The 20,813-nt window shown below is 45.9% G+C and overlaps 1 protein-coding gene across 8 annotated transcripts in view; it reads left to right on the top strand.

The window, feature by feature from the left end:
• Positions 1-20,813, top strand: part of HRH1 (histamine receptor H1) — a 75,187-nt gene that overhangs the window by 20,036 nt on the left and 34,338 nt on the right. For 2 of the 8 annotated variants that reach the window (XR_004807276.2, XR_004807275.2), the window contains 3 exons: positions 15,605-15,722; positions 18,582-18,707; positions 19,247-19,544. The exons of 3 other annotated variants lie outside the window; for them this stretch is intronic. The gene's annotated coding sequence lies outside the window, so the exon portion shown is untranslated. Of the gene's footprint in view, positions 1-5,982; positions 6,086-15,573; positions 15,723-18,581; positions 18,708-19,246; positions 19,545-20,813 lie in introns of those variants that run through there. 3 more of the 8 variants (XR_007404133.1, XR_003137882.3, XM_035702663.2) reach the window with 2 other exon arrangements.

The raw sequence follows: 20,813 nt of genomic DNA, 5'->3' as shown, positions 1-20,813 counted from the left end.
AACCAGGATCCAGCCTAGATATGGATTATTCTGGGTGTAAAGAGTTGTGTTTCATTCTCAGTTCCTTCTCCACCACCTCTTCCCCCAAGATTGTGACTCAGGAATAAAGATATGAGCTAACTATGTGAGAGTTGTAGAACTAGCAGTGTGGGTGAAGCTTGAGAGTCTAGTCCAGGCCTTGGAAAACTACTCATCCTTCAATGCCTCATTCCAATGTTAACTTTTCTCAGAAAACTTCCCACCTTGACTGGGCAGAATTAGTTGGCCATTCCACCATGATAAGGTCCATGGCCTCTAGAGCAAATGTCATACTCAACACGTACTACATTTAACTATAGTTATGTTACATGACCATCTCCTCCCAGCTAGACCGCGACATTCTTTGGGGCAGGCATCCGTGTGTGTGTTGTCTCAGTCCTCTCACCTCTTAGACAACACTTGATCAAGACCAAATTTCTTTCATCACCTTCTCTGAATTCCTAATGACCCAGCCAAAGAGAAGAGGTATGAAGATATGGCTCTGGGTCTTTTGAGACTGGGAGAGGACATCTCTACTCTGACAACTCTGCTGGTTCCCATTGCCTTGGTGGAAGGAATCAGTTCCCTTTAATGGCCAAATGCATGGTTCAAGGCCTGCCTGGGGTTCCTGAGAACAGAGGCCAGGAAGCAGGATGTGAAAACTGGGATTACTCAGAGGAATAGAGAAAAGGTCAGTGAAAGAGCAGAGACCTGCCAGAATGATGATAAGAAAAGCCAGCTCCCAGGGCCCACTCCAGAGTTTGTATGCCATGAACTGTAGCTTGGTGGCTTGTGTAGAGCTGGTTGAGGGCTCTGTGAATGCCTAACCGTGGGTGGACTCAGCCGTTTCAACACTCTGAAGCTGGCATGGGCCTGGTGCAAAGGGGCCCCGGCTGACCCTGGAGGCTCAGAGGCTAGAGCCAGAACCGGCTGGTCCCCACAGCATATGCAGGGCATGCCAGGGCCGGAGCAGCAGTGGGAAAAGTAGGGAAGGTGAACTCAAAATCAGCTCAGAGACTGGAAGACTTTTGGACAATAGAACACGCTCCACCCCCACTACCCAGGGCAACATTCAGTAGCTAATCAGGCCTGATTCACATGGTCCCAACAGGGTGTCTTGGTTTCATGGTTCGTATGGATCTCTCTCAGTGTCTGGGGATCAGGATGCTGAGCCAGACTGTAAGTGGCAGGTGTGGTTGAAACGCTAAGGTCTGTTCACAGCTCAGGGTTCTAGCTGGGGAGGATTCCACAGAGAAACAGCAACAGCGACATGATAAATCAGTTCCTGTTGTTACTGAGCACGTAATTTGTGCCTTTCCACAGTCAACCGTGTTGAACCCTCACTATACTCCTTGGAGGGGCTGTTTCATTCCTATGTTGCAGACAAGGAGGCTAAGGATCAGCAGGATTATACAAACTCCCCCAGGTCATATACCTTGTAATCAATAGAGCTGGGTTTCAAGTTAAGTCTTTCTGGCTCCCAAACTCTGGCTCCTATCCATAGGCTATACTCTCTGTCCTCCCAAAGAAATGGGGAGGATTCCCACTTGTGTGGACTAAACCAGTGGTTCTGAATCCCTCAGACCCAGTGCTCCCTTTTATTACCAATAGTCCATGATGCCCTCTTTACCATCCTGAAATGCAGTTCCAACAAAGATAAAACAATCTATCTTCAAATACTAAAAATAGTAGTAACAGTAGTAATGTAATTAGTAGGATGTAATGTACTACAACTAATATAATTAGTAGAAACTAATCTTATGGTAAAGGAGAAATGAAAAGAAAACCATTTATAATGTAATAGTAATAATACATATTTCACTCCATAAATGCTTGGGCATGCCCACACTCGAAGATTTCCTGAAGTGGAGCAGGTGCCTGCAGCCACATCTAGAATCAGGTAAATGCACAGCTACAAATGCAGGTGGACATAGGTGTGTTGAATTGGCACATTGAATGCCACCAAGTGATTAAACCCCTGTCAAGCTCCCTCAATTTATCAGTGTATCATCTTCCCTCAATTTACATGATGAGAGCAATATTAGACAATTTAGAGCAGATTAAAACCATGCAATGAGTTCTTGTGTTTGCATGTAAATGGAAGTAGGGGTTCTGGATTTAGATAATTTTAAACTTGTGTTTCCATCTCCAGATAGTCCAGGGAACCTTTGAAAGGTAGGCAGGACAAAGGACAGTGCTTGTTGTATGGGACTTAACTGGCTGCTGCCCACTGAATGACAGTTGTGCCCTCCACATCATGGTAATAACTCAGAATACCTCTGTCATTTCCAGATGCTGCATAGGTGATACCCCCAAACACCACCACCACTGCTGCCACCACCACCGCTGAAAACCATTCTTCTAGGTTAGCATGGTCCGGGGTAGCGTCCAAGGTTTAGAGAGGTACATGGGCACCATGATTCCCACCCCACCATGCTAGACTCTGCATTGCAGGCATCTGGTGACAATTCCAGGAGCCACCTATTGGTGAACCTGAAGCATCCAGTGTCTCAGGTTGGCTCAGGGACTGGACAGGATAGGAAAGAGAGAAAAAGAAATGAATGACTACTGAGTGTTTACTGTCAGCTAGGCACAAGGTCATACTGTTAATGAGTGGTGTGAAGCCAGGATTCAAATAGGACTGACTCCAAAGGGGATCATCTCTATTGCACTTTTTAAAATTGAGGTTGTCATGTGGGAGATTAATGTAATGGGACTATTGGATAGTGTTAAATACTCCAGAGGACAACATGGAGTAAAGTACGAACGCAGTCCTGGGTTCATCCGCTGAGTAACTTTGAAATGGCACTTCCCTCATGCTTTTCTGGTGAACTCCTGCTCATCCTTCAAAACCCACTTCAAATATTACTTCATTTGTGAATTATCCCTGTCTCCTCCAGGATGAGGGAATAGTCCCTCCTCTGGGCTCTGGGCTCCCATCATTAACTCACTACGACACTTACCACCCTGTGTTTTGTTTCCTGCTGTCTGTCTCCCTTACACAGGGATGATGAGGTATAATGATGAGCTCCTTGAGGGAAGAGACCTTGTTGGATTCATTTTAACAACTCCACCCTCCACCCACAGTGCCCAACACAGAACCTTCCAGGTGCATCACAGGCATGAAAAAGTGCAGAATTTATGTTTGATTGAATCAATTCACTTTGCCTGCTAAGTTGCTCACAGAGCAGACCCTTCATACCAGGTGACTAAGTAGAGCAGGTCACAGTCACCTGGGATTTATGAGCTGTTTATGGCTTCCTTTAAACACAGTAGCTTCTCAGTTGGCACAGATACAGACAGGAGTCAGCCTGTGCCTTCGGCAATTCAGCCTCCCTCTGAAGAAGTTTATCCAAAAGAGTTCCCTCCATGGGGGTTCTTTCAGACACATCTGCTTCCTGCAGGCATCTGTTATCTGGGCCCTTCCATCCCCACACCAGAGCTTCCAGCAGCCGAAGAGGTGGCTGGATTACATTTAGGAGGGAGGAGGTGCTGTTTGCCGTCCCCGTCATCGTCCTTCAGCCCTCCGCCTCATATGTACTTTATCCTCTCATCTCCCTGGGAACCAGGTTCATGTCTTCCTCAGACTGTGGTCTCTGGATGCCATCCTTTCAGGGTCTGGCTTGTTGTCCTCGCCCCTGTGGGCCTATACATTTGGTCCATTCCCGAGCCTGGTCTACGGGCGCATCCCCACTAAAGAGGGTGCCAAGGCCATGGGCTTTGGGACCAGACCTAGTTTCGAATCCCAGGTCCCTTACTTCCTACCTAGGTGCTTGGAACAGACGGTATTGGTGATCTACAGTATTTCCAAACAGTGTCTGTACAACCTCCCTCCAACTCACTGTGCTTTTGGCTCCAAAGGCATGGCCTGTGACCCTTCTCTGGAGGGCTGCTGTTGGGCCATGAGCCATTTTGTCCACAAGTGCAGAGATCCAGAAGTGTCCGAGAATTCACACTTCCACTCCCATCTCCTCGGCCCTGGACCAAAGACATCTGCAAACCCATCTCCCCAACCTGGGCTGGGCCAACCCTGGGCTGTGGCAGATGCTTCACAGCTCCTGCTTAGGGTCAGCAGGAGTCTGCTTGAGATCATCACATACCCGCTTGGCTCTTTCTCCCCCACCCTCTCCCTGCTTTTTCCTCAGATCCTGCCTTAATACAACTCTCACACAAGAATCCTCGTCTCTGGCTCTGCTTCTGGGGAACCTGGATTAAGACAGTGACTCAAGCAGCCCCTTCACACTTATGTGCCTCAGTGTTCTCTGAAACTTGAGGCCAGTAGTGCCTATGCCTTAGGATTATTGGCAGGATTGAGTGAAAGAGTGCAGGCAAGGTGCTTGGCACATGGCGTGGAGGATCCTTTAAGGATCCCTAATTTTAAGGATCCCTTTTTTCAGAAAGTTAGCCGAGTGCATTGGTCTGGGGAGTGAGAGCCCCAACTTCTGTTTTGAACCTCCTGATTGAGTCTCAGGAAGTTTCTTTGCCTCCCTAGACCACAGTTTCTTTCTTTTTCTTTTTTAACAGCTTTATTAAGACATAATTCACATACCATATGATTCATCCATTTAAAGGGACACAGTTCAATGGTTTTTCATATGTTTACAGAGATGTGTAGCTATCCTCGTGATCTAATTTTTTAAAGATTTTATTTATTTATTCATGAGAGACACACACAGAGAGAGAGAGAGAGGCAGAGACACAGGCAGAGGGAGAAGCAGGCTCCATGCAGGGAGCCCAGTGTGGGACTTGATCCCAGGTCCCCAGGATCACACCCTAGGCTGAAAGGGGTGCTAAACCGCTGAGCCACCCAGGCTGCCCTATGATCTAATTTTAAGACCTTTTTATCACCCTGCAAAAAAGCCCCTATCCATTGCAATTATTCTCCATTTCCCCCCTCACCTTGGCGAACTCCCCAGACCCTGACAACCGTGAATCCACTTTCTATCTCTATGGACATTTCTTATTCTGGACATTTCCTATAAATGGAGTCATATAATATGTGGTCTTTGGTGGTATCTGACTTCTTTCACTAAACATCATGTTTTCAAAGCTCATTCATGTTGTGGCATGTGTCAGAATTTCACTCTTCGCTGTAGCTGAGTAAAATTCCATGGTATGGATGTACCACATTTTGTATATCCGTTCATTAGTAGATGGACATTTAGGTCGTTTCCACATTTGAGCTATTATGAATAATGCTGCTATGAACAAGTTTTTTGTGTGACTATGTTTTTATTTCTCTTGTGCATATATATAGGTATATGCTTAGGAGTGGAATTTGTGTCATATATGTTTAACTTTTTGAGAAGTTGCCTATTTTTCTAAGAGGCTACATTATTTTACAGTTTCATCAAAATGTATGAAGATCCTGATTTCTCCATGTCCTTGACAACACTTATTTGTCTTTTTTCTTTTAGCCTTGCTGGTGAGTGTGAAGTGATATTTCATTATGGTTTTGATTTGCATTTGTCTGATGGTTAATGATGTTGAGCATCTTTTTATGTCCTTACTGACCATTTATAGATCTTTGAAGAAAGGTCCATTCAGAGTCTTTGCTCATTTTTTAATTTGGTTAATTCCCTTTTTATTGTTGATTTGTAAGAGTTCTTTATAGCTTCTAGATTATTTTTTCTTTATCAGATATGTGAACCCTCATTTCCCTCATCTATAACTTACTGTTTCCTGGATTATGATACAAAGTATGTAAGATGCTTGATAAATACTGGGTAGCAGTTAGTAGTTATCATTAATAGAACATTCTTAAGATTTCTTAAATATGTATTGATTTATGTAATCTCTATATCCAATGTGTAGCTTGAACTCTTGACCCTGTGATCAAGAGTCGCATGCCTCTCCAACTGAGCCAGCCAGGCACCCCAATAGAACATTTTTTTCATTCACAAGGCCAGATAAACCTCTTGATATTAACCAATCTGTCCTCCCTTCTTTCTACCCATTTCACAGATGAAGCAATTCGGACCAGAGAGAAAAGTGACCTTCTGCTCTTGGTTTCAGAAATGGTCTGAAACATATCTGTGGTGGAGCTCAACTGCATGACCTTGGGCAGGTAACTCTTCTCTGTGCACCTCACTGTTTTCATCTGTAAAATGGAGGTGAACGAGGGAGTTACAGCTGGCCTGCACTGAGCAACTCCTATGTGGCAAGCACAGTCTGAAATGCTTCCATGAATACCATCTTGTTCAATCTTCCCAACTTCCCAAAGTCATAGGTGTTCTTTCCTGTCCATTTTACAGATGTAGAAATCGATACTCAGAGAGGTGAAGTCCCTTGCCTGAGAGCTCCTGCCTGGGAAGTGACAACATCGGGATTTTCTAACCTCAGTATCTGTCTTCTCTTTGGCTGCTACCCAATGACTCCTAGGGTACTCCATCTCTTGGGTTGCCCCAGGAAAGCACCTTTTCTCCCCCCTTTTCTCTTTTCTGATGTTTATTGTGATTGTATCAGAAATTAATAACCACAGAAGAAACCTGAGGAAAAAAGAAAAGGCATTCCTACTCTGGTCATATATGATGCTTTCATCACCTCTTAGACTTGAAGGATTTTGAATGCAACGTAGGCCCAGCCAAGTCCCACCTTATAGAAGTGGTGGCCTGGGGAGGCTAGAAGTTCACCATTCCCAGGACCAAACTTCGCCTAGACAGTGCTGGGTTTGGGAGGCAAAGATACCTTGGGCCCCACCTTCTAGAAATCAGGAAAATCTATGTTCCTACTAGTTAGGTGGTGGGGGTCTCTTGGACAGTGGGTGGGGGGGACTCAGATTCTAAAGCAGTGGTTCTCAACCCAGAGTGGTTTTGCACCCACTGGGCATTTTTCTGCGCTGTTTTTGGTTGTTGGGACTTGGAGAGGGTTGGGAGAGTGGGTGCTACTGGCATCTAGTGGGTAGACGTCAGGAATGCTGCTAAACATCCTATTATAAGGCCCAGGACAGCCCCCCAAACAAAGAACCCTTCTGCCCCAGAGTGGCAGTACAGAGGCTGAGAAATTCTGTTCTAGGCAGATACAGTTGTAGGATTGGTCCTGCTCTCCCCAGGGGCCCATGAAGGGGCAGGGACCTATGTATGTGTACATGGGGGTGACTCTACTCCCCAGGAAGATCTTCTTTACTTGATGCCTGGGGATCCTTTTCTTCTCCTGCCCCTTCCTATGTTTTAGGCTGGACATTGCAAATCAGCCTGTAACGAAGCCAGGAAGTGGGAAAGCTTGCTTTGTTGTTTTAAAGCACCCATGATCCCGCTCTACAGGCTCAGAGAGGCAGGTGATGGAATGGTTGGCTCATTTCTTGAAGCAGGGCACCTTGTGAGTGTCTTGTTCACTGCTCTGTCTCCAGTGGCCTGCACAAGTAAATGAACATAGCTGGTTCTCAGGCAGGACTTGCTGTATGAAAATGATTGGTCAGAGAAGATGCCTTCTGTTGGTGTAAGAGCTGCCCCAGTCTTGGCAATGGCCAGCCTCCCACCCCCCAACTTTCACCTCTAAATTCCATGTTAATGTAATGAAAGCAACTAGTAAACTTTATTATATCTGATGGGCATGATTCTAAGGCCTTTCTTTTTTTCTAAGACCTTTTACATATGGGAACTCAGGTAGTTCTCACACAACCTATGAGATAGAAATTGCTGTTATCCCCATTTTATGGATGAAGAAACTGAGACACAGGGAGGTTAAGTAACTTGTTTGCAATTATACAGCTCAGAAGTAGCAGAGGCTGAATCTGAACACAGGTGGTCTAACTGCATCCTCTTTATCACTAAATGTTTTGTTCCCTTTCTTAAGAACTGCCTTTGAAGCACAGCCTACCCTCCCTGCCTCATGTCTTCGGGGCCAACTTTCTCCCAAATAGACACAAGAAGTTCCCAGAGCTCAAAGCTTTTCTAACATATTGGGCAATATTAATGGGAGTGGAGGAAGCACTTTCCTAACTTACCCAGATAATGTTTTTCAAGCACAAAGGAGAGAATCAGACTAATTGTGATAGGATAAATGGGCATGGGGTTTATCCATGGGGTTTCTGTCTTTGTTCTTCCACTAGATTTAGTTTTTCTTAAAATGAATAATGCTCGTAAGAAAAAACTGCCAATAGCTGACCATTAGATAGCAAGCCCCAAATGCACACCCTCAGATAAAAACCTGGGTGGTTCAGAGAAAATTCAAGTGCCTCTGGGTACTAGCACTATAAATTCAGACTCAGAAATTCTGGGGTGAGGCTTAGGAATGGGTATTTTTAACAAGATTCCTGGGAAATTCTAATGTATGGCCAGGGAACAGGAGCCCCAAGCATAGAAATGGTGGGCCTGGGAACCTAACTTTTCGGTCACTGAGGAGTAAATCAACTCCTCATCATTGATAAAAAGCATCCTTCAATTTCTGTCTCAGAATTGCCTCCTCTGGGAAGGCCCCCCTGATTCATGGTAGGTAATTGCTCCTTCCCTGACCTCCCACCACATTTGGTACACCCATTACACTTGACATCACAGAGTAGTTATTTATTTGGCCTTTTTGAGTGAGAAAAGTTTTATCAGCCTCTGCACATCCAGTGCTGATATGAAGTTGATATTGAATGAATGCTTATTGAACAAATAAATGACTAAGCATCCAGGCTGCTTTGGCCTCCATCCAGAGCATCTCGTGGTCTAGCCTACAGTCTGAAAAGACCTGAATTCTCACTTCGTGACTTTCTATCATCTTGACTTTTGGGCTACACATGGGCTCCAGGTGATCTTTAGTTTGCTCATCTGGAAAATAGGAATAATGCTTTGCTCTTGGGAGGGACTTAGATGATACAGGATACAGTGTGGTGATGGTCTGTGAACCTGAGGTACCAAGCTGGTGTGGGGTGAAGGAGGAAGGTTCCTGTTCAGAGCATGGGCATTCTGAGAGATGAGTGATTGGAATAAACCAATCTCAGGGTCATTACGGTGAGCCCCACTGGCCACTGAGAACAAAGATATCTTTTTCTCTGCTGATTAAGGTGGCAACAGAATGATCTTAGTAAATCATAAGTTTTCCATCTCCTGTGACACAAACACAGGGGGCTCTTAACAAATTGGAATTAGCCATTTGGAAAGTCACCTGAAAATGTGTCTTTAAGTGTTTTTTTTTTGTGTGTGTGTGGCAGCAAGCAGGTGCCAGGTCTCCACTCATCCCCTCCCTGGCTCACTTGCTTCCCCCACCCCTGTTGTTTATACCTGGGCTGCTGGCATAGGCAGTCCCCATGACCCCTACTTGACCTATTCCTTTGCTTGGAAGTCAGGTCGTGGCAGAGTCATCTGCACATCCCCAGCCCTTCTGTCAGGCTGCATTGCATGCTTATTGACTTTACAGGTGAGTAAAGGGACACCCAGAGGAGAGTGGTGTGTTAGCCAAAGTCACCCAGTGGTGCCAGGGGGGTGGAGCCAGAACCAGGAACACATCTGGGAACCCAGAGGAGAATGGGGTGATAGGTGATCCCTTCCTATAGGAAAGGATCTTTCTGGAGCGCCCCCCCCCCCCCCACTTTCCACTTAGGCTAAGGGGGAAGTACGCAGCTCTCAGTTCTCTTGAATAGATGTATTGTTATACTGTGGCTCACAATAGTTTCTATGAATATTGGGCAAGAAGGAGGATTTTTCAGAGTACCAGGGTTTGGGAAGAAGGGAAAGGTGTGGCAGGAACATTGATCTACTCTTGACTTGTTTTGGGTCCATGGGCAAGCCATACTGCCTCCATGAATTGATTTCCATAGCCATGATCCACCCACCTACCCCTGGGTGACCAAAGGACCCAGAGGAAGGGTTCAAGACAAGAAGGGTTGGAAGCATTGTCAAGAGATGCAAACATCTCATCGTCTTGTCCTGGGCAGTCCTGTCCTCTCTTCTCTTTCTTCCTCTTTCAAGTGTGAGTTCATGGCCTGGACATGACCTGGGGTTTTCCCTTAAGTGAAAGGGCATTTGTAAATGTCCTCAAAACAAATGTTGTCTATAAAACTAGAATATCTGTTTCAATGATAAACTGTAGGGTAAGAATGACAAACATCTGCTGAAAGTGAGAAAAAGAGAGAAAACCATTTTTGCTGGTAAATTATTACATCATCAGAGAAGACTTCTTTTTGACTTGGGTCTTAATTTCTCACCATGCCTGGCATGGTGTTAATTATATCTAATATGCCTGGCACGGTGTTAAGCACTGTGGAAGAATCAAAAGTGAACAAAATTTGGCTCCATATCACATAGAGTCATGCTTATCTAATAGTACACATGTTCCCCTACATTTCCTGGCCCCCTTGCAGGCAATCAGGGCCAGTAACTAGTTCAGACTAGTCAAGTCCAAAGCACTTAATTGGCACTCTCCGTTTCCCTGTGGTGTTAATAACAGTATTTTAGATGATGAAGCCTCTTCATCCTGGTTCCCTGAGTGACCACATGGATCCCCTGCTGACCTGCACTGGCCACTTAGCTTGAGTGAAAAATTAACCTTTGCTTGGTTATACCTCTGAGATTTGGGTGTTAATTTGTTTCTGCAGCATAACTCTTCCTGTGCTGACTAATACAGTCGCTATATGACCTCAGTAATACCAACTGCCATTTATTGAATGCCTCCTATATACCCAACCACTTGACTTGCTCCATCCCATTTAATCCTCACAGCAGCCCTGTGAGAGAGCTCCAACTGTCTTCATTTCTCCAATAAGGAAACAGAAGCTCAAGGAGCCTTGCTCAGCCAGGGTCATGCATCTAGGAAGTTGCAGAGTTAGGGTTCCACCTCAGGTCTGTCTGACTTCAAGGCTAGTGTTTTCTTTCTAAACTAGTTTCAAGCTCAAGAGAGCTTTGATAAGAAAATATATTGTGTGAGGTGAAGGCTGGAGTTCAGGGAGGCAGGACAAAGGGAAAGTAAGTCCATTGTTCAGGATAAGAAGGAACATCCATGCTCAAGATCCCAAAGTAGAATGCTAACATGATGGAGAGACAAAAATGCAACTTTAAATATTACTTTGGTAGTGACCTCCCCTTGATGTTGTGTGTAAAGAAGCCATTAGTACCTGACACATCACTGCTGTGTGTTCCCACCAGTGAGAAGAATCCCTAATGTGAGCCGTTTGCTGTTTCACAAATATGTTAACATACAAACAGGGTGAAGTCATAGACATTAGAACAGAACGGGACCTCCCCTTAACCTCGGCGTTGAGAAGGGTGAAGCCTGGAGCTAGGAAGTACTCTTTTTCAGATCACATAGTGTGTTCCTGGTAGCTGTGCTAGCTGTGCCTCAAACACTTCGCCTGAGTGTTTGCAGAATCCACAGAGGAAAATGCATGTGTGCTCTGCTTTTCCTCTACTATAAGATCCTAAATGTGTCCTGAAGGTATGAGTAGCATTGGACTTAGCACTTGTCTCTATCTTTTCATGCATACATTTAGCAAAAACTAAGTATTTGCATGTGACTGATCTCTTCTGACCTTCACAGAAACCCTTTGAGTGAGCAGGGCAGATTTTGTCTCCATTGTACAGATGCCAGAAAGGTCTCAATGAGGAGTGTTTTGTTCAAGGTCACATGGCACATGTGTAACTGTAACACAAATTCTTTACTCTTAGATAAACCTGTTATCCTTCTGGATCCAGGGGATACCCTCAAAGTCATGTTATAAATCAGCTCAGTGATTAAGGGAATGGCTCTGCATCCATAATCCAGCTATTCAGTCCTTCTGTGACTCACTTTCTTCATCTGTAAAGTTAGGAGGATAATAGTAACTATCTACCTCAAGAAGAATTAAGTAAACATATACAAAACTCTTAGAATAGTGCTTAGGACATAGTGCTCCATGGATATTAGGCAAGACTCTAATGACATGCTTGGCATCCATGGATGTATAGTTTGGCAATTCTCAAAGGACCTTAGTGGTCCATGATGTGTAACAATTTGTTGTTTTGCCGAGGCAGAAGTTAACGACTCACATGGAATGATATTGTGATGATCATCTTAAAACATGCATGCGTACTTTTTTATGAAAAGTTATCAATAAGGGAGTGAAAATAGTGTAAATCCAGGTAACTGGGGGAGAGACAGGCAGGAAGCATGTGCCTCTAGAATGGCTGCCTGTAGGCAGAGAGCCAGGAGCCTTTCAGGAGCAGGACAGGAAGTCTCTGACTCTTATGGATGTTGGTAGAAGGGTGTCATCCAGATGGCATTTAGCAGGGGCCCTGGAACACCCACTCCAGCCCGGGAAGTCCCTGTAAGTGCCCAGAGGACACAGAACAAAGTATCATTCTGCAACTGTGGCTCCAGAAACCCACCTGGATGCCAAGTAAGCATGACCAGACCAGACTGGAAGGGCCCCTTCCCTGGTCCTCACTCAAGCCCCAACACTTAGCACCCCAGTAGTGGGAAGAGACCCAGCCATCCCACACTATCCCAAGGCTAAGCTAACCTAGGCTCCTCACTTCAGGCCTCCTGAGGACAGGGCAGTGGGCTCATGATGTGGCAGGAAGAGCTGGTCCTGAAATTTATTGGGTTGATACTGGGTTGTCCAGGCACAAATGCAAATAGATAATGTGGCATAAATTAGTGCATTGGGGTAAAATTGGCCATGCCCCAAGTATGCATTTATGAGCTGTTTGTATGAAGGATGGTTGTTTTCCCTAGAAGTGAGAGAGAATGATATATTGTTTATGGTGGTATGGTGCAGAGAATCTGGAGACAGGAGGCAAACAGACCTACATCCAGATCCCACCGTTGACACTGTGGTATTCTGCATTTGGACAAGCGATCCCATTTCTCCAAGCCTCAGTTTTTTTTCAACTATAAAATAGGAATAGTGCACTATTATTATTTACTTAATAACTTTCTAAGTCAACTCACTTCTTAGTTTAAGCCTCCTCCTGAGCAATAGTAGCCATGAAGTTATGGGTTTGATATGCTTCTTTTTCTGACATGCTTTAAAATATACGTGTAACCAGTAAAACAACAGTTTTCTTTGTATGAGACCAAAGAAAGAAGAAAAAGAAAAAAAAAAAAAAGAATCAGTGTACTAAGCAACATTGATATGCGCACCACACTTGGGGATGCCCAAATGTCCAAATTTAATCCCCAGGCTGTCCTGTCAAGAGCAGAACTACCCTTCTTTTTGAGATAAAGAAATGGATTTCCCTCTCAACAGCACGCATCCAATCAGTAACTTTGAGAGGTCAGCCTGACATTCCTTCAAGATGTTTTCTTTTCAAGAGACATCTTTCAGATCCTCAATCTTCTTGCCAGTTACCCAAAAGAGCAAGATGTTTTAGGGAGTGCTCCTTGGAGCACACAGTTTCCTTCAAGGTTGTTTTCCTTTGGAAAAGATTCATATTCATCTCAGTCCCTTGTAAGTCAAACCCAAACCTCCAACGTGAGGAGGAAACATAAACAACTTTGAATGGGGCTGACTAGACGGTGCCAGCGGCGAACCTTCAGAGCCAATTTGTGCTTCCAGCCAGACCACATTTAGGCATATCTGCCATGTGATTCCTTGACAGCCTCTCCTTGCCCAGCTCACCTTTGCACTTCTGAGTTGGCTAGAAATCCCCTCCACTTCCACAGAGGGCATGGGGTGACCTCACGTGACCCCCTTGGAGCTCAGAAATCTACATGTATTCATCAGAACCAAGCAACTTCGACGATGGTGTGGCTTAAATTATGGGGCCTCTGGAGACTCCAATCCTGGGGCATTGTGGCTTGCCTTTGGAGTGGTCTCACCTGTGAAAGCCTCAGTTGAGGTGTGTCGCAGAATTCTCTAGGACTCTCTGGGCCGCAAGAGACAGAAGCCACCTCAACCAAAAAACTCCTCATAAAGGTATGGAGGCATCCTAAAGAAATCAGGCAGGACTGCAGAGGAGCCTCAGGAAGGAAGGGCCCACAGTGTAGCAGAGCTCCTCTCCCACTCCCCTGTGGCCCGCTCTCTCCCAGCTACTTCCTGTGTGTCTCCTTCATGCCCTGTTCTGAGCAGGTCATCTATCCCCGCTTGCAGCATCCTTGGGGAAGGAAGTGGCCATCCACAGTTTTAGAGTTTTATGCCACCCAGAGAGAGACTGCAATGCTCTATTGGGCCCAGTTCCACACCCCCGGTGAAGGGACTAGACACTCTGGCCCATCAGTCAGTCCATTTTCCTCCCTGTAACCAGTGATCTCTTTTTTAAAAATACTTATTTATTTCTTTGAGAGAGTGAGAGAGAGAGTATGAGGAGACAGAGGGAGAGGGAGAGAGAATCCCTGGCAGACTCCCACTAGGCAGACCCCTACTCAGGGCTCCATCCCAGGACCCTGAGCTCATGACCTGAGTCGGATGCTCAATCACCTGAGCCACCCAGGCACCCCATGATCTTTTCAAAATGTAATCTGGTTATAGTCTTCTTCCCCCCATATTTGTCGTATTTGTCTGTATTATGATATTTGGATTTTTACGTGTCTACCGCCATTCAACTGTTCACTCCATCAGGATGGGGATAGGTCCATTAATTCTCCCAGCACATGGCCAGTGGTCCTCAGCAACAGCAGCATTCGTGCTGCAGCCTTTAACTAAGTCATCCCTTGGAGCCTTTCAGAGCAGCCAAGTCTCAAACCCATATAAAATATTTGAGATGCTGGGGATCCCTGGGTGGCTCAGCAGTTTAGCACCGCCTTCAGCCCAGGGCCTGATCCTTGAGTACCGGGATCGAGTCCCACGTCAGGCTCCCTGCGTGGAGCCTGCTTCTCCCTCTGCCTGTGTCTCTCCCTCTCTCTCTCTCTCTCTGTCTCTCATGAATAAATAAATAAAATCTTTAAAAAAAATATTTGAGATGCTGCCCTTTTAGAGACTGTTCAGGATGCTGTCATAGGAAATTATATCCCAAATCAGAAGAAGCCATTCAGCTACTCAAATTGTGGTCCAGGCAGCATCAGCATTGCCTGGGAGCTTGTTAAAAATGCAGAATCTCAAAACCTACCCCAGCCCTACTCAGTAGAAATCTGTATTTTAACAAATGGATTCATGTGCACGTTACAGTTTGAGGAGCAGTGCGTTAGGACATCCTTTTATATGTTCCTATAACCTCCCTTGATTTCTTTCTACTTACCAGTGCTTCTTTAGTGCTGAACTTCTCCTTCTAGCCTGTGAGCCTCCCAAGGGCAGGAACCTTGGCTGCTTTGCCCAGCTCTGTAAACTCGGTGCCTGGGAGGTAGGTTGGCATACACAGGCCAGGATATTTTCCCCCGAAATTATCCCCCAGAAAAGGGCCCATCCAACATCTTTCATATTATAGAGTGCTCCATAAATTACTTTGTTTTGAACAAAAGGTACTGTCTGGGAAAGGCACATAAATGTGAAAATGACCTCAATGCTAGTTTGGATGTTTATAGAGGTCATTCAGCGGATTCAATGGATGATGGGTAAAGAAATGCAATCCAATTTAGTCATCATTTCTGGAAAGTATGACTTCACAATTGAAAAAGCTAGACAGCACTATACATGCCTTTTGAGGACCATCTTAAAAAGTATTACATATATGGTTATGTTGTAGGGTCATGACATACAACCACAGAATTTTTTTTTTAAAGCCAAACTGTTCATCAAAGACTTCTCTCCCAGCTGTGTACTGTTGCTGATGCTACAGTGTTAGCCTCCAGGAGCTAAAGAAGAAAGACCACAACTGGCAGGTCATGCCTGGGAAGGCCCTGCCCTGCCTTTTGCCAGCTGGTGATTGCAGGTGACAATTTTACTTCCTCACCTGGGAAATGGGATGCTGTTCCCCAACTCTGCTTGTCTTTTGGCATCATGTATCCCACTAACTTGCAGAGGACTGGGTTGACTAGCTCTCTGCGGGGCCCTCCCTTCTTCCCAGCACCCTCCATCATGTGCCCCCTGCACTACCTGTGGCCTCCGCTGTATATAGCACATGGGATGTTGTGGCCCTGGCTCCACCTTCTGCAAAGCTGTGAGGTCAGAAGAGCTGCAGTTTGTCCTGTGTGCCCTCACACTTTCTGTTCTTACACACCCCTCCACCTTGCACCACCTCCATGTGCTTGCTTGTTGCCCCCCCCCCCAACAAAGTCCTACCCAGATCTGCTTCTGTCCCCTCTCGCCTCACTTTCCAATTCCCCATACTCCAAACATTCACTCTCTCTGATCTAATTCCCTCCTCCAAGAGCATAGGAATGACTGAGAGATATATAATATCCATTGCAGTGGGTTGAACATCTGGTTTTGCCTGGCTTCTGGGTTGGATGTGCAGGTGGATGGGAGTGCCATTCACTGGAATGGAGAGGAGGAGAGTGGGGACTTCCTGTTGAAATGTCTGACTGAATGGCCCAGGGAGCTACTTATCCCTGGGCTCACCCCTTAGAGCCCTGAGGCCCAAGGCAAGAAAAAGTACAGATAGTCCTGGGGGTGGCTGCGGTAATGGATTTTGTGGGAATGTGGGAGTTAAGCTTGTTTGGATCCACATTATAAGAGATCTTTATGGAATCATCCTGTGGGACATGGGGATCCAGTGAAGAGTCAGACAGGATGGTGGCATGATCTAATCGGTGTCTTAGGAAAATCCCTCCAGTAGCAGCATAGAGAAGGGACCGGGGAGGGCAAGACTGGAGGCAGACAGACCAGTTCAGAGAGGGGCAGAGTATTCCTGCTCTGGGCCACCTGAACGGAGGCAGTGACATGAAAACAACAGGTGAGGGTTGGTGTGTAAGAAGTTTCCAAGGCAGAAACAGGGTGGTGAGGAAAGAGAATGACTGAAGGTGACTTCCTACCTTTCAGGTGCGTGGCTGATGAGGTGTGGGAGGGGACCCCGTCACTGATGTGGGTACCCCAGAAGGGGGTTTGAAAGTGCCAAGTTTGAGGTGCACTTCCAAGAGGAGTTGTCCAAGAAGCATGTAGATATCTGGGCAGAGTTTAGCAGATGTGGGCAGATTTAGGAGCCACCAGGATCAAAAGTTAAGGCAGGGATACAGAAGGCTAAAGCTGCTGTCCAGATGAGAGGCAATGGTGGCCTGGTCCAGAAACAGTGGCAAAATGACCCAAAGAGGTGAATGGAATTGAGAAGCATTTAGGAGGCAGCATGGGCAGCACTTAGAGATGGTTGGAATCCAAGAGGTGAGGTGGAGGGGAAGGTCAGGGATGGTTCCCAGTTTTCTAGCCACAGCATCTGAGAGGAGAGCACTCCCATCCATGGGACAAGATGTAGTTTAGGGGGAAAGATGATGACTTAGTGTAGGTTCTCCTCAAAGCAGAGCTTGAGGCAAGGATTTTGGTAAGCACTTTATTAGGGAGGTATTCCAGATAGGAATTGGAAGTGAGCCAGAGCAAGGAAGAATACTGATGGAAGGTGTGTTGGCACATGGATTACTGTTGTGAGCAGTGCCTCAGCTCACCTGGGAACCTATGACAGACTCTGGGCCATGCCTGTGTGTGGTCCCCAGAAGCTGGTTTTACATCGCTCCTGGGGTGTTAATTCTCCAGCACTTCATCCTGCTCTTCATTAGGGATAGAAAGAGACCTTTCTCTGATGGTATAGACAGGTGTCTTGGAGTAGACCGGAGGTATGGATGGGACACCAGAGGCATTCGCTACAGGTGATGAGACAGCTCAAATGGGTTGAGTCTCAGGCATCTAGGACTTCCAGCTTTAGATGTTCCCAAACAGAAGATGGTGACACTGCAGTAGCCATCAAGGATTCCTGACACTGTGCTCTGGAGGGGTGAGGGTCTTCATATGTGTTTATCTTATTTTTTTTTTTAAGATTTTATTTGTTTGAGAGAGAAAGTGGGAGAACGTGCACGTGCATGAACAGGGGGAAGGGCAGAGAGAGAAGCAGACTCCCCACTGAGCAGGGAGCCCGATATGTTTACAGTCCTCGAGTATCAGTGGTCTGGTGGGACCCACAGATGAGCTCCTCTCCCACCCCCGGGACTGACTGCAAGGCCACTACTTAGAGCTCAGTCCACCTCTCACAGAACAGTCATTAGCTGCTTGTACAGCCCTCCCTCCCTCTCTGTATAAAGAGAGTGCCTCTTGTCAACAGTTCCAAGAAGTGGAGCTCATTAGGCAAAGAGGAAGCTGGGGACCTGGAGAAGACAAACTAAGGATAAACTAGAGAATGAAAACCCAGAGAGTTGGGGTGGGGTGGGGAGTGCCACCACCATCACATCAGCCAAGTGTGTAAGTGAGAGGAGAGCGAGTGGAATGAGTACTGGCCAAGGAGTTGATGCCATGGCCCTCGACCACTATACCCTCTTAGCCACAGAATGCAGGCAGGTGTTGAATGTGTTCGCGTTTCCATTTCTTGACCTTTGTGGTGGGATAATGTGCTTCACCCAGCACTACCCAGTAGAAATAGGATGCCAGCCACAAATGTAATTATAAATATCCTAGGAGCCACATTTTAAAAAGCAAAAAGAGGCAGGTGCAATTCATTTCAATAGCATATTTTATCTAACCCAGTATATCCCAAATACTATCATTTGAACATTGTAACCACTGTAAACATTTATGAAGATAATTATCAGATATTTTACATTTGGGGGCGTGGGGCTAAATCCTCAAACCTGTGTGTATTTTATATTTACAGCACATCTGAATTTGGACCCACCGCATTCAAGGACTCTCTAGTCAATATGGCTGTGACCACTTACTGGGTGGCCCAAGTCCAGCCGGTCTTGAGGAGGAGCCAGTTGGATCCCGCCCATCTCTCTCGGTGCATCTCTTCATTGTAGAGTCCAATCCTCACAATATGCTAATTATGATAATTGAGAATTTATGCTGTCAGGTGTCAGGTTCATGGACTTGACCTTTTTTTTTTTTTTTTTTAATTTTTTTTTTTTATGTATTTATGATAGTCACACAGAGAGAGAGAGAGAGAGAGGCAGAGACATAGGCAGAGGGAGAAGCAGGCTCCATACACCGGGAGCCTGACGTGGGATTCGATCCCGGGTCTCCAGGATCGCGCCCTGGGCCAAAGGCAGGCGCTAAACCGCTGCGCCACCCAGGGATCCCCATGGACTTGACCTTATTTGAGCCACACATTCTGTGAGACATGTAGTATTAACCCTGTATTATTTCTGAGTGTAATAGTTCATGCTCTGAAAGGTCAAGCAGTTCACCTATGGTCGTATTCTCCATTAGTACTGACCCTAGGATTTGAACACAAATCTCTTTGACTCAGAGGTCTTGCATTTCTGTTTGATGCATACTGCCAGTCCCAGGGGTCATCTCTCTTTCTCTCATTCACCTCAGGGCCTTTGCATGCACTGTTCCTGCTGCCTGCAGTCTCCTTGCCTGGCTAACTCCCACTAAGGAAGACACACTTAGAGAGGGATGGTTCTTCCTCAGGATGTTGTCATGTGCGAGTGTGACCTCTGAGCTCCTGGCAGCCATCTTGTGACCAGGAGGTGATCTGGTTTGAGGATATTCCTGACAGACACCGAGGATGGCAGAGACAATGATGTCTTTGAGGTGTTGAATTAACCAACTCTGGAGCTGCCCTAACTCAAGACTTCTTGTCAGAGGGAGAATATATTTCCTTATTACATAAGCCAAGTGTGTTGGGGTTTTCTGCTACTTTTAGCCTAAACCATCCTAACGATTACACTGTACCATGGAGAAACAGTATAGTCCGGGACCGAGTGGAGAATACAGCAGGGACATGGGCTCTGACTCCAGCACTGAGGGGCCTGGGGTATCTTTTGTGCACAAATTGGATGCCACTTTCACACAAAGCCTTCCTAGAGCACTGCCCTTCCTCCCCAGCCTCCGAGGAAGTCATTCCTCCTTACTCTGGACTCCTCTATGTATCTTTTTTTTTTTTTTTTCCTCTGTGTATCTTGATAATCTATTCATGTGTCTTCTCTCCCTGCTGCTTGTGAGCTCCCCAAGAGGAGGGCCTGTGTGTTGGTCATTTTTGTATCCCCCCAGTTATATCCTATGCATAGTAGGTGCTTAAAAATGATTGAGGAATAAATGGAAGGGCAAATAATATTAATATTTCTACTTCCTAATTTGTAAGACAGAAAGCATTTCCCTTAAGCATTGCACCTGGGCTGACAGATGAGTAAGTCTTTTTCCTGCTCTGGGGCTCAGCTTTTCCATCTGTAAAATGGGAAGGTTGGATTAAAATCTCCAGCTCTAAAAAACCTCCATGACTTGATAGTATTTTATATTAAGCATCTGTTCTGTGCAAGGCTATGCATTACAGGAAAGAATCAGACATGTTCCCTTCTCTTGAGATACTCAGGGTCTAGGGTGGAGGTTCTTTACCTTTGCAGGGTGGCGGGAATAGATCCCTTTGATGGCTTCTCCCCACAGAAAAATGCTCCTGCCCTCTTCACATCTGTGGGCAGCCTTAGGAAATCCTTTCAGCTAAACAAAAACCTCCAGAGGCCTACACTTGTCTTCTAGCCCTGTCTGAGCTGGAGCTAGAGGGGACAGAGGAGACTTCAATGCAAAAGAGGAAGTAGATGTGCAAATAAACCACTCATCTCCAATTTGAGAGGTGCTGAAACAGACCCTAGGGACAGCAGAAACTACAGAGGAATGCAGGGTAAAGCCTTGCTGCTCATGTAGGAATTCACCAGGTTCTCAAATGAGAAAGACCTCTTGGTGGCCCAGCAGACAGACAGCACATGCACATGCCCCGGGGTGTGCAAGGGTGCTGGGTTTTATGGATGCTGAGTAACTGTGCGGCTAGAACAAAGCAGAGAAGAAACTGGATCGATGGTGGAGGCAGTGGAAGGGACAGATAATGGTGGGTGGGAGAGAAGCCAAGGGGAAGTGGCCAAGTATTGGATACTCTGGGGCGTGCTCT

Source organism: Canis lupus, chromosome 20 (genome assembly GCF_003254725.2).
Source record: "Canis lupus dingo isolate Sandy chromosome 20, ASM325472v2, whole genome shotgun sequence".
NCBI lineage: Eukaryota > Metazoa > Chordata > Mammalia > Carnivora > Canidae > Canis > Canis lupus.
This window is presented reverse-complemented; position numbering and strand designations above follow the sequence as displayed.